We start from the raw sequence: 10,299 nt of genomic DNA, 5'->3' as shown, positions 1-10,299 counted from the left end.
GGCTGGGAAGGAGAAGGCTCTGTCCGCCAGTGGGATGTGCTCCCCTCGGGTCAGGGGGTCCTCTGCCTCCCGCCCGGCCACGCTCAGTCACAGCCCTTTGCTCATTCCTGGCTGGGTTTGGAGCAGGATTTAGCCTTGTCCTTTCACCCCAGCATTTCCCTCTTGGGCATCCTCAGAGACTCCCTCAGGACATGCCACCCCATCCCCTGCCAAGAGCCAGCCCCACGGATGGGGGGTGATGGGGAGTCACTGGGAGGGGGGACAAGCTGCTGCAGCCACTCACCCCAGGGAAAGGGGGCTGGGAAGGGTCACCTCCATGTCCCCATGCCATTCACCCGTGGCACAGCACCTCGTCCCTGAGAAGCAAATGCCATCCTGGCCCAGCAGCTGCCTCCACCTCTGTGCTGCAGCTGCCTCCCCGCCGCAGCCAGCACAGCAGAAAAAAAACCAGCAAAAACCTCCCAGCCTCTGCAAAGCAGCGCCTCCCCTTCACTTCAGCTGAGGTTTGTTGGCATTCCCAGCGCAGAGCCCTCCGCGTGGATGGATATGTGTGTGTGCCTATACACACACACACATATATGTACCCGTAGAGGCCCTAAGCAGTTGTGCTGATTTACATAAATGTCCTATTATCTGTGCAGCTCCTTTGGCTGGTTTGGTGATAATATTGACACACATAAAGTTACTTTCTACTTTCCAATAGCAACTGTAATGCCATATCATCACTGACTTCATTTACGAGCTGTAAGGGTAAAATAAACGTTTATGTAAATGACTTTAACTGGTAAGTAATTTCCTGGCTTTTGAATGATTCAGGTTTTTAATGGTGTTGCAATTATGCAATGCACATAAGTTATATCAGTCACATCAAATAAACCTAAATTAACCAGGCATATGTGTGAATTCCCCAGTTTACAAAAATAATTTAATGAATAAGCATAGAGCAAAGTTTGAGATGTGGAAGGGGTTTTGTGCCAACAGCCATATTCAAATAGTCACCTGTGAACATTAAAAAACCCACCCCTCCGAGCTGTGAGGCTGATTTTCAGCAAGGACGTGTGGCTTTCTGGCAGCGCCAGTACACCAGGGACAGGATCCCCAGGGATCCAGAGGTGGGGTTATTTAGGGTTGGATGCACGCTTGCGGCCAGGTCCCAGCTCTGTTTCCCTTGGCCGCAATGCTATTTAGCTCAAGGGAGCGCTGTAAATCCCAGGGGACGCCCACTTGCCGCTGGATGAGCTGAGGGGGCTGCAGGTAGTGGGGCAGCATGGGAGCCTGTGCAGGAAGCTTGTGCCCTGCTTGTAGCCCCCTCTCTGCAGGGATTCACCTCTGCTGGCTGGGATAATCTCAGCCTGGTCCCCCAGTGATACTCCAGTCATCCTTTTCTTGGATGTCACATCTCCATGACCTAAGCAAGCACTGGCTGACGACATCACTGAAGGTATTTTTAGAAATACCATTTTGCAGGCAAGCAGAGAAAAGGCAGCAACCGGCAGGGCTAAACGCCAGTGGCACCCTCCTGTGAGCTCCCAGCAGGTAGTGGGAAGGCTCGCTCTATCGATGACCACCAGCACTGAAACACAGCTGCCCTCCCTGGACAGCCCTGGCAGCACCGGCCTGCCATGGGGCACACTGCCGGGGGATGGTGACCCCAGTGCGGGTTTAGCTCTTTGCTTTTAGTCCAGCCTTTTCCATAGCTGAAAAGCATCACTGTTGTGACGCTATTAAGTCCGTCAGGTTAATTAGCCTTTTACTTGGGTGAAGGGAAGCTCCAGCAATCGAAACGCATCACTGAGCAGGGCCTTTTGCATTAGGTATTTGTTCTGCCCCAAGCAAATATTTAACCTACATCTGTGAGACGGCTAAAAAATCCCCCAAATACCAGCAAAAATTTAGTTCCCTCTCTCCTCCCTTCAAGCAACCTGATAACCTGGTCCAGGAATGCAGGCAGGAACATACTGAAACCTCTTGTATATTGGGATGCTCACTGTAGAAAATTCCCACCAGAAGCACCAGATGTCATGAGAATGTGTCCTCAGAGCACAATTAATTATAACCCAGCTCATTATTCTAATTTTGCTCCTCCTTGAGGAGGTGAGGGGATTTCTTAGCATTGCTGAGGCACAGTTTGCCAATCTGACATGAAACACTTACCAAAGCAGGAACGAACCCCCTGCATTCCTACATTGCTGTTTTGTGCAAAGATAGGAGTTTTAATTAAGTCTTAGCATGCTCCTGGGAAATTTAATACTCATTTTAAAGTTCACCAGCCGAATTAATTCAACCCAGAGGCTCCGATCCTTGAGATAGGGTTGTGTTGAGCTGTGTGGAGAGCGGGAACTGGGGAGGGGTGCTGCAAGGATCGCTGCCTAAATCCGACACATTGGGATGCTGCTGGCCTCAGCAGCTGCTTCGGATGGTAGTGGGGGCTCCGCAGCTGCTCGGCTCAGCCCACCTGGGCAAACACGGTTAGGCCAGGTTTGGGCTGCCAGGGTGGTAGGGAGCAGCCCAGGGCAGCATGGAGCCAGTCCAGAGCCGAGGAGCTGGCTGGTCCGGCTGGGAGCTGCTGCACGCCACAGCTCGGCTCTGCTGGTGTCCCCCCATGCAAATCTTTATATCAAGCGAATGACAAAAGCACCATCTTTTTCAACCTGCTGTATTCAGCTAGAGAAAAACTCTACGCTGCACGCAGTCAGGGGAGTGCAGTGCAACATGTAGCAAACATCAGATGGGTGGCTCTTCCACCCCTCCGAATTTCATACCTTGGAGTGCATTGCAGAGCCATCTAACCAAAACCTCAGCCTCCGTGTCTCCCTTTTACCTACCTTTTATCTTTGTCATATTTTTCAGCTGGCTTCAGGTATGACTAGGGTTTGGCTTTAATGCTTGTGCCTCTCCTAAGCAAAGTACCACGAGGCTCATCCTGTGCCACGCCAGCTGCCGGGGAGCTGTGAGCTGCTCTGCAGGAAGACTACAGCTCACCTGCTAAGTCGTTAATGTTTCATGGCATTAACCAATACGGGCTCCTGCGTATAAAGCACTTCTTAGAAACAAGGCTAGAAATAAGCACTAGGTGTTCTGGCTGAGGCTAAAACTGCCTCATTGGCTGGGGGATGCCCATGCTGGTTTGAGCAGACCCAGGAAGGGGGCAGCTCGATACCAAGTAAATTCCATCTGGGACATTTTATCCAGCAAATAAAAATTAAGGCTGTACTGGAAAGATCACTGCATCCCAAGCAAGAGGTTCTGGAGCTCCTGGTCTGGCAGGAGCCCACCGGCGGTCCCCTGGCCAGTGCTTACAGGGCATCCTTGGGACCCTCCGCTCGGGATCTTGGGTGCTTTCCGCAACTCTTATTAAATAAAAAAAAAAAAGTATGAAGATAGAAGCTGCAGGTGGGCAATTGGGATTTTTTTCAAAGTTTTGCTATGTCTGCCACTCATTTTCCCCTTGAAGCCAAGCCCCTGTGGTGCCACTGAGCCCCTTACCCTGGCTGGGTGACACCAGTAACAGGGTGTGCAAAGACAGTTAGGCTTTCCTCTGCACAGACAAAAGTGATGGGAGCCATCTCCTTTAAAACATACATTCGGTTCTCAGCAAAACCATTTATTTTTAGTGCCCTCTGAAGTGCGCTTGACTTTGGAGAAGAAATGAAGCAAAAGCAGTAATTCTGAATAATCTAGGGAATAGAGTTTTGGGGGTGATGTAAGTGGCCGTGTCATGCCAGGGGGGGCTGGAGGAATGCAGGGCTCACTAATAATATCCAGCTAGTTTAGGCATGGGCACAGGTAAATCGGTAAGAGCCTCTACAGGGAAGAGGGAAATACCCCTATGATCATAAAGTAAATGCACCCATGTAAAGGAAACATTGTGGCGGCGGGTAATCCACGAGATGGGCTCAGCTGCGTCCCAGCTGCAACAGGAAAGCTGCACCCGACACAGAGATGAATGTGCAAACGAGGTGGGATTTTCTCCGATGGAATTAAATAGCCTTCCCGCTAACCAGCTTTGACTACTTGATATCAAGCTGTCTGCAAAATCCCACTGTGAGTCCACACCGGCATGGGTACAGCCATGCCAGTCGATCAGGTCCTCGGTGCACTCTGTGTCACCTACAGATTTTAATGTGCCTTAGGGATAGTCAGTGGGCACGGGCCAGCTGCTCCACTTGTCCCACCATGTCTCAGCGCTAGCGTGTGTGGGATGCTGTACCACCACTGCTCTGCAGCTTTGACACCAGGAGTCCTCTTGCAGGACGGAAACATTATCCTCCCATGCATTATTGACACCTGTTATATATAATGGATGTCCCTATGTTTGCACCGGCAACGCAGCTCGGAGCCCTGCAGCAGCAGTGCCTGTGCCAGCTCCTGGGTGGGCATCCTCAGAGCCCCTTGGCCACAGCCCAGGGACACACCAGCTCAGCCATGCCCAGGTGTCCATTTGCATCCAAGCCCCCTGTTTCCCTGACGCTGTGGGGATGGGGGTGCTCCCACTGCCTCCATGTGCTGCCGGGTGACATCTTCCCTGCTGTCATCTTCCCTGAGCCAGAGCATGCCAGCCTGCCCTGTACTATCGCAGCTTCCCACTTAATGGGGAAAAAGGCTGGGGTCTTTCAAGTTGAACTTACTGAAATGTATTTCATGGTGATTTAGTTATTGTGGACCCTACTGGGACCATATTCTCATTTTTTTTCTTCTAAGGTATAATTGAGATGGTGAAGAAAACTGCGTTAAGTTAATAGGAAGAGTCACCAAAGAGATACATGAATCCACCTGCCAAAATTTTACAGGGAAAACTATTTTTTCCCTCTTAAAACTTAACACACAGATAGATGCACAACTACCACAGAAACTCATCCTGTTTCAAAACAGAAGCAAAATTGTTTTTCCCATGTTGGTGCCTCAAAGATAATCATTCTGTTGCAGCAGACTACAGAACTGAAAACTGCAAATGAAGTGCCAGGATCTGTCCTCAAAGCAGGTTTTACACCCAATGAGGGTCTTTTGCTTCTTGGCTGAGCCAGTGGAAGCTGGGGAGACAATCAAAGGAAATGTTAAATTCCAGCCTCCTGCTAAGGTTTAGGGAAAACAGAGCAGCATGGCGCTGTGCAAGGCTATTTCAGAAAAGAAAACTTTTATGTCTACGCCCAATGAATATTAAACAGCCACATGCTTCGGCTCTGCCGCCTGCACCCAGTGCTGCGTGAGCAGATTTCATTTGTCTTTATGAAGAGGAGCAGACCCACATCCATATTTTTATGCATATGCCTTAGAGATGAGCGGGATGTGAAGGGTGAACCTGAGTCCACTCTGCCAGGAGATCCCTTGAGCAATCACTCACAACTGGAAAAACAAGGAGACATTAAGGAAAATCTGGCAGCACAGGCAGGAGTAGCAGGCAGGAGGGTTTATGCAGACTGATATGGAATAACTGCCAGCTCTCTGCTTTTTCATGCAAACCTTCCTGGGCTTTCAGGTCTATTTGGGGATCCTAGGGAGGTGTTGGGTGAAAAAATAAGGATGAGATGCAGAAAGAAATGGTACATGAGGTGGGATGGAGGCATGCCTGGGGCACTCAGCATCCCAGGCGAGGTGGGACCGGGGCTCTCATTCAGCTGTCTTCATCTTCAGTCCACCAGGCAAAAAAGTGCTGCTTCATTAACCCCCTGGGAAACAGCGGCAGAAGAACTACAGAGCCTGTGTGCAAACATCTGGGCACATTTCATGAAAACAACTCCAATCCAGAGGCATTTTGCTGGTTTTCATCCCCAGCCTTTGCTTTCGATACAGACTCTGCTCCGCTTGCCCCCCAGCCCCACCCCACCAGTCTCACCTGCAGGTCCATCCAGGCCAACCCTGGTCCTGGGCACATTTTTCGGAAGCATCCTCCTCCACGGGTCAGTCTCCACACGGCGCCCATGGGTTGGCAGAAATACCCCCTGAGGCTGCAGTGCTCACCCTCCTCGCCACAGGCAGGAGTGCTCTCTGCAGCCTGCATCCCACTCCTCTTGCTGCTCCCCTTGCTGCTCCCCTTGCTCCAGCCCTGCACCAACAGTCCTGCCAGTGCACACAGTGCGTGCATGGCTCCACACAGCCCGGGAAGGGGTGCCGAACTCCAGATACGCCCATGTGGATCCCCACCACAAGCCTTCTTGGGACCCTGGAAGCCAGCCGGGCTGGTGCGGCTGTACCGGCGTGGCCAATGCTGGCAGCAGCTCTCTGGGGTGGGATGCTTCACCATGCTTTTCCACACATAATGCCACATGGCTGGCGCTGAAAAATTGTTGCCTTTTCGCCAGGGGCTTTGTCAACTCCGTCCCAATCTCAGGGGTTGCTGGGTGAAGCCTCCCGACAGATCTTCTCTTCCCTTGTTAAGGACCAGTGCTCTGCTCTCTGCCAGCCTCCCCAGTGAGTGAAGGCAGAGGATGGTTTCCCACACCCAGCATCACCTTTGCCACCAAATTTCTCAGCCCATGGAAACCTCTGGCAGCTCTGCCCCATCCGTGATCAGAGACGGAGAAAGCAACATCCCCTCCACTCCCATCTGCCAGTACATTAAGAAAATGAGAGCCGATTAAAGTCTGTCCCCTCCTGAGCACCATTGGTCCCAGGCAAATTGCTGACACAACCTATTTAGTAGCATTGGCAGACAGGTGGACTTTCCTCCCTCTTCAGACGTCCAGATTTAGATGGGTTTGAGGTCCCTTGGGTCTGCTGCTCTGAGCTATAGTCAAAAGAAGTGGTTTAATTGCACAGAATGATTGTGTTAATTGTATTTTTTTTTTCCCATCATCTGTTATAAGGTTGGCTCAGGCAGTGCCATTCCTTGCAGACCTGATCCTCCACCGCACACCGTGTGAGGATGCCAGGATGGGATGGGAAGGAGCTCAGAGGAAAGTGCTCCTGTGTGCCCATACCACCCCATCGACCCACATCAGCCAGAAGGCCCCCGTAGCACCAAAACCTCTCCTGTTTCTCGAGGCAGACAAGCTGGAAAGCCCCATTTCCTTCCCATCAACCTCCACCTGCAAGCACTTTCTAGAAGATGGCCACGAACAGTAAAACTGGGGAGATTTGCAAAATAAACAGCAATCAAACGCAAAGACCTCAGTTCCTGCTCCAGAGGGCGTCTGCCAAGACACACAGATCATATCAGGCTAATTTACAAAAGGAAAACCGCCCTAATTAGTGTTCAGGAAAGCACTTTAATGAGAAGCACATTAGTGTAAAAAGCGAGAGCGCCAAGAGGTCAAGTCGTTCCTAAATGCCAGAAAAACAGGAAATGGGGCAGAGCCAATCTCTGCCCGCCCAGGCTGCAGCACCATTTTCTCACTTTTTTAATAGTATTTCAGGTTATTAGTGAGGAATTGATAATACTCAGAGCCTAATGCCCAGTGACAGGGCAGTGACACTGTACTCAACAAACTCTGAGCATCATAATGCTAGATGCGGCCAACCTGAGGAGGGTTAGGCAGCCCTCGCAGATATCTCCTCTCCTTTTTGGGGCATAGCATAGGTTTTATGGCTGGAGTTTCCCCTTGTGAAGGGAAGACCAGAAGCCCTGTCAATGTTACGAGTCCCGTCTTGCTGGTGGCTGTGACAGCAGCTAGTAACCATGGCAGCGGAGAGACTTTCACGTGATATTGGTATTTCTGCAGCACAAAAGAGCCTCTTATCTAAAATGAGTAATTAGTCTGGCTGGTCTTCATTCCTCCAGTTATTGCTAAGACAGAGTGGCACAGCACGGCCCACATGATGCTCACCCTGGGGCAAATTTAGACCATCCATGGGGAGACCCACAGGCTGGGACATATGGGAGGTTTCAGAATGCAAAAAGATGCTCACATGGGCGCTGCGGCAACAGTCCTGCCGCATGGAGGCAGACCCAGCCCACCACTTCTGAACAGTTAAATCTGGAAAGGCAGCAGTAGCCATCCCAGTGAGCTCAAGCTTGCAAAGTGAACATTTGCAAAAGGTGTGAAACACATTGGGCCATGCTGTCCCCTAGATGTCACAGCCCAGAGCTGGCGGGGCTGTCCCCCAGCTGCCACGTAGCATCCCCACATCCTGATTTATCTCACTTCTCCAGTTGTTTACATTTCCCCCAAAATTCCTTCCAATTTATCCAAGAAAACAGTTTTTAGACTTCAACTGTTTGACTTCCAGCTCTTCTCACATATCAAGTGACTTCTAAAAGCAGAAAAAAATGCATGAAATAACATATGTATCTAGGCTTTACTTCTTCAGATGACTCAAACCCAACTCACTGGCTATTGCTCAGATCTCCCTAAGACATTCACCCTAGGGCATGAACCAAAGTTGGAAAGTTTCATCCCAAAATAAGAATGGGTAAATGAGGAAAGAATGATGAAAGGAAAAATGTCATCCAGACCAAGCTAAGCCTAAGCTGCTGTTAATACACACTGGCGTGGGCACCTGTCGGCTTGTGTACCTCTGTGTGACCCCTTCCCAAATGGTGGTCTGGCTTTTTTTCCAGGGTGTTAACTCCAGTGGGACCATTACTGCACTTAAAATGTGCTGTGTGCTCACGGCAGAGAAAATCAGACTTGTATTAGCTCCATTTTAGAGGACGGTAAAAGGGATTCAGGGGGATTTAGTTGCAGCTATGACTCAAAGCAGATCTACACAACAGAAAAAATATATATAGGCAGAAAAAGTGGTTTACAGACTGTTCCCAGAATTAGGAGCACGTCCTGCTGGTTAAGGTCTCCAGGTTTCAAGGTTGAAGTGCTTAATTTTATTTCAAGCTTTCTAATTTTACACCATTTAACTGAGCTTTCCATTTATCCTGCAATTTCTTTCTAGACCCGAGTCTAATCCCCAAACCTGCTTATTTGTTTTTACTTTCGTTATAACCTTATCAGTGATTAACCTGCAATTGCACTTAATCTTTTTAAAAGATTACTTCAACTATAAATACAGAGAAGCTACCTACCCTGTTTCTATCCAGTGAAAAACAACTTCCTTCACAGTCAGATGTCTATGGTGGGTTATATTATTTCTTTTGTAAGTTGATTTTTTTATTGGAGACATTTGTCTTCTCTAATTTCATACAGAACATTAAATCCATATCACTTTTCTGAAAAACGTAACAACAGAGGCCACAAGGAATATGAATACCCATCCAGTATAAAAAGTATGTATATTTTTAAAAGTATCTCTCTATAAAAGTATATATATATTAAAACAGTATATATAAAGCCTCCAGTAGAGATGCTACTTGTGATAGTGAGGCAAAACCTAACACATTCATACAGATCCAACAACAACAAGCTCTGCTTCTTCCCTCAGCAGTTACCTATTCCACTTACTTCACTCAAAAACAGCAACAGCTACAATATTGTTGCAAGAAAACCTGGTTTCTATGGCTATGAACATCTGAGAAATATGTTAATCAGAAATGCAAGTCAGGAGGAAGACTCCAGTGCAGAATTTCTAGGGTGCTGGACTGGCAATAAGCAACTGCCCGGCACGATCCCCCAAATACTGCATTAATATTATTAGAGGATCTCATATCGGATCAATCCAACACTTAAGGACATCAAAGCGGAATGAGCAAAAGCTAATAAATGCAGTAAAGGTACATGGAGCATTTCCAAATCTATCAGGAACATTACAAGGGCAGTGGAAGGAACAGACTTGTGATAAGTGTACACTGCAAGATATTTAATAGGAATCAATGCAAAGGGAGCCCATTGCAAATACAGCAAAACTGGTAAATGAATGGAATTACAAAATTCAGCAGAAAGCCAATTTATGGCAACCCCTGAAACAAGAGGCACTAAACGAGCTGCCCACCTCCTTAGCCTGCCTGTCATTTCTAAATAGTCCTGCATAGCAAATAGATTTGAGTTCAACTCTCCAATCCAGCCTGTAAGCCCAACCCTACCTTGACCTTAATTATTACCTGGAGAATAATCTCTCTAAAGAACTAAAGCAGTAAACAGATCACAGAGGAGGGTAACTTAAAATCTCCCTGTGGTTCCAGAATTACCAGTTATGTAGCCATCACCATCTAGTGCTGCATGTTGAAAACTAAGATCTTCATGCAAGTATTTGCCATTTAAGAAAGCTTTTTTCCCTCCTTCTGGTGATTAAAAAAATATTACAATTCTACTAGTAGTAGACTAGTAGTATTATGTGACCTCTGAGCCTCTAAAAAGTTTATTGGAAAATCTGTGAACCTCATGTGGGGACTTTCCTGGCTCTGTCGGTGCATCAGTGAGCAAAAAGATGGAAAACAACTGGAATTTTTGAAATAAATCCACAGCAAATTAA

Source organism: Platalea leucorodia, assembly GCF_965183815.1.
Source record: "Platalea leucorodia genome assembly, chromosome: 8".
Classification (NCBI taxonomy): domain Eukaryota; kingdom Metazoa; phylum Chordata; class Aves; order Pelecaniformes; family Threskiornithidae; genus Platalea; species Platalea leucorodia.
This window is presented reverse-complemented; position numbering follows the sequence as displayed.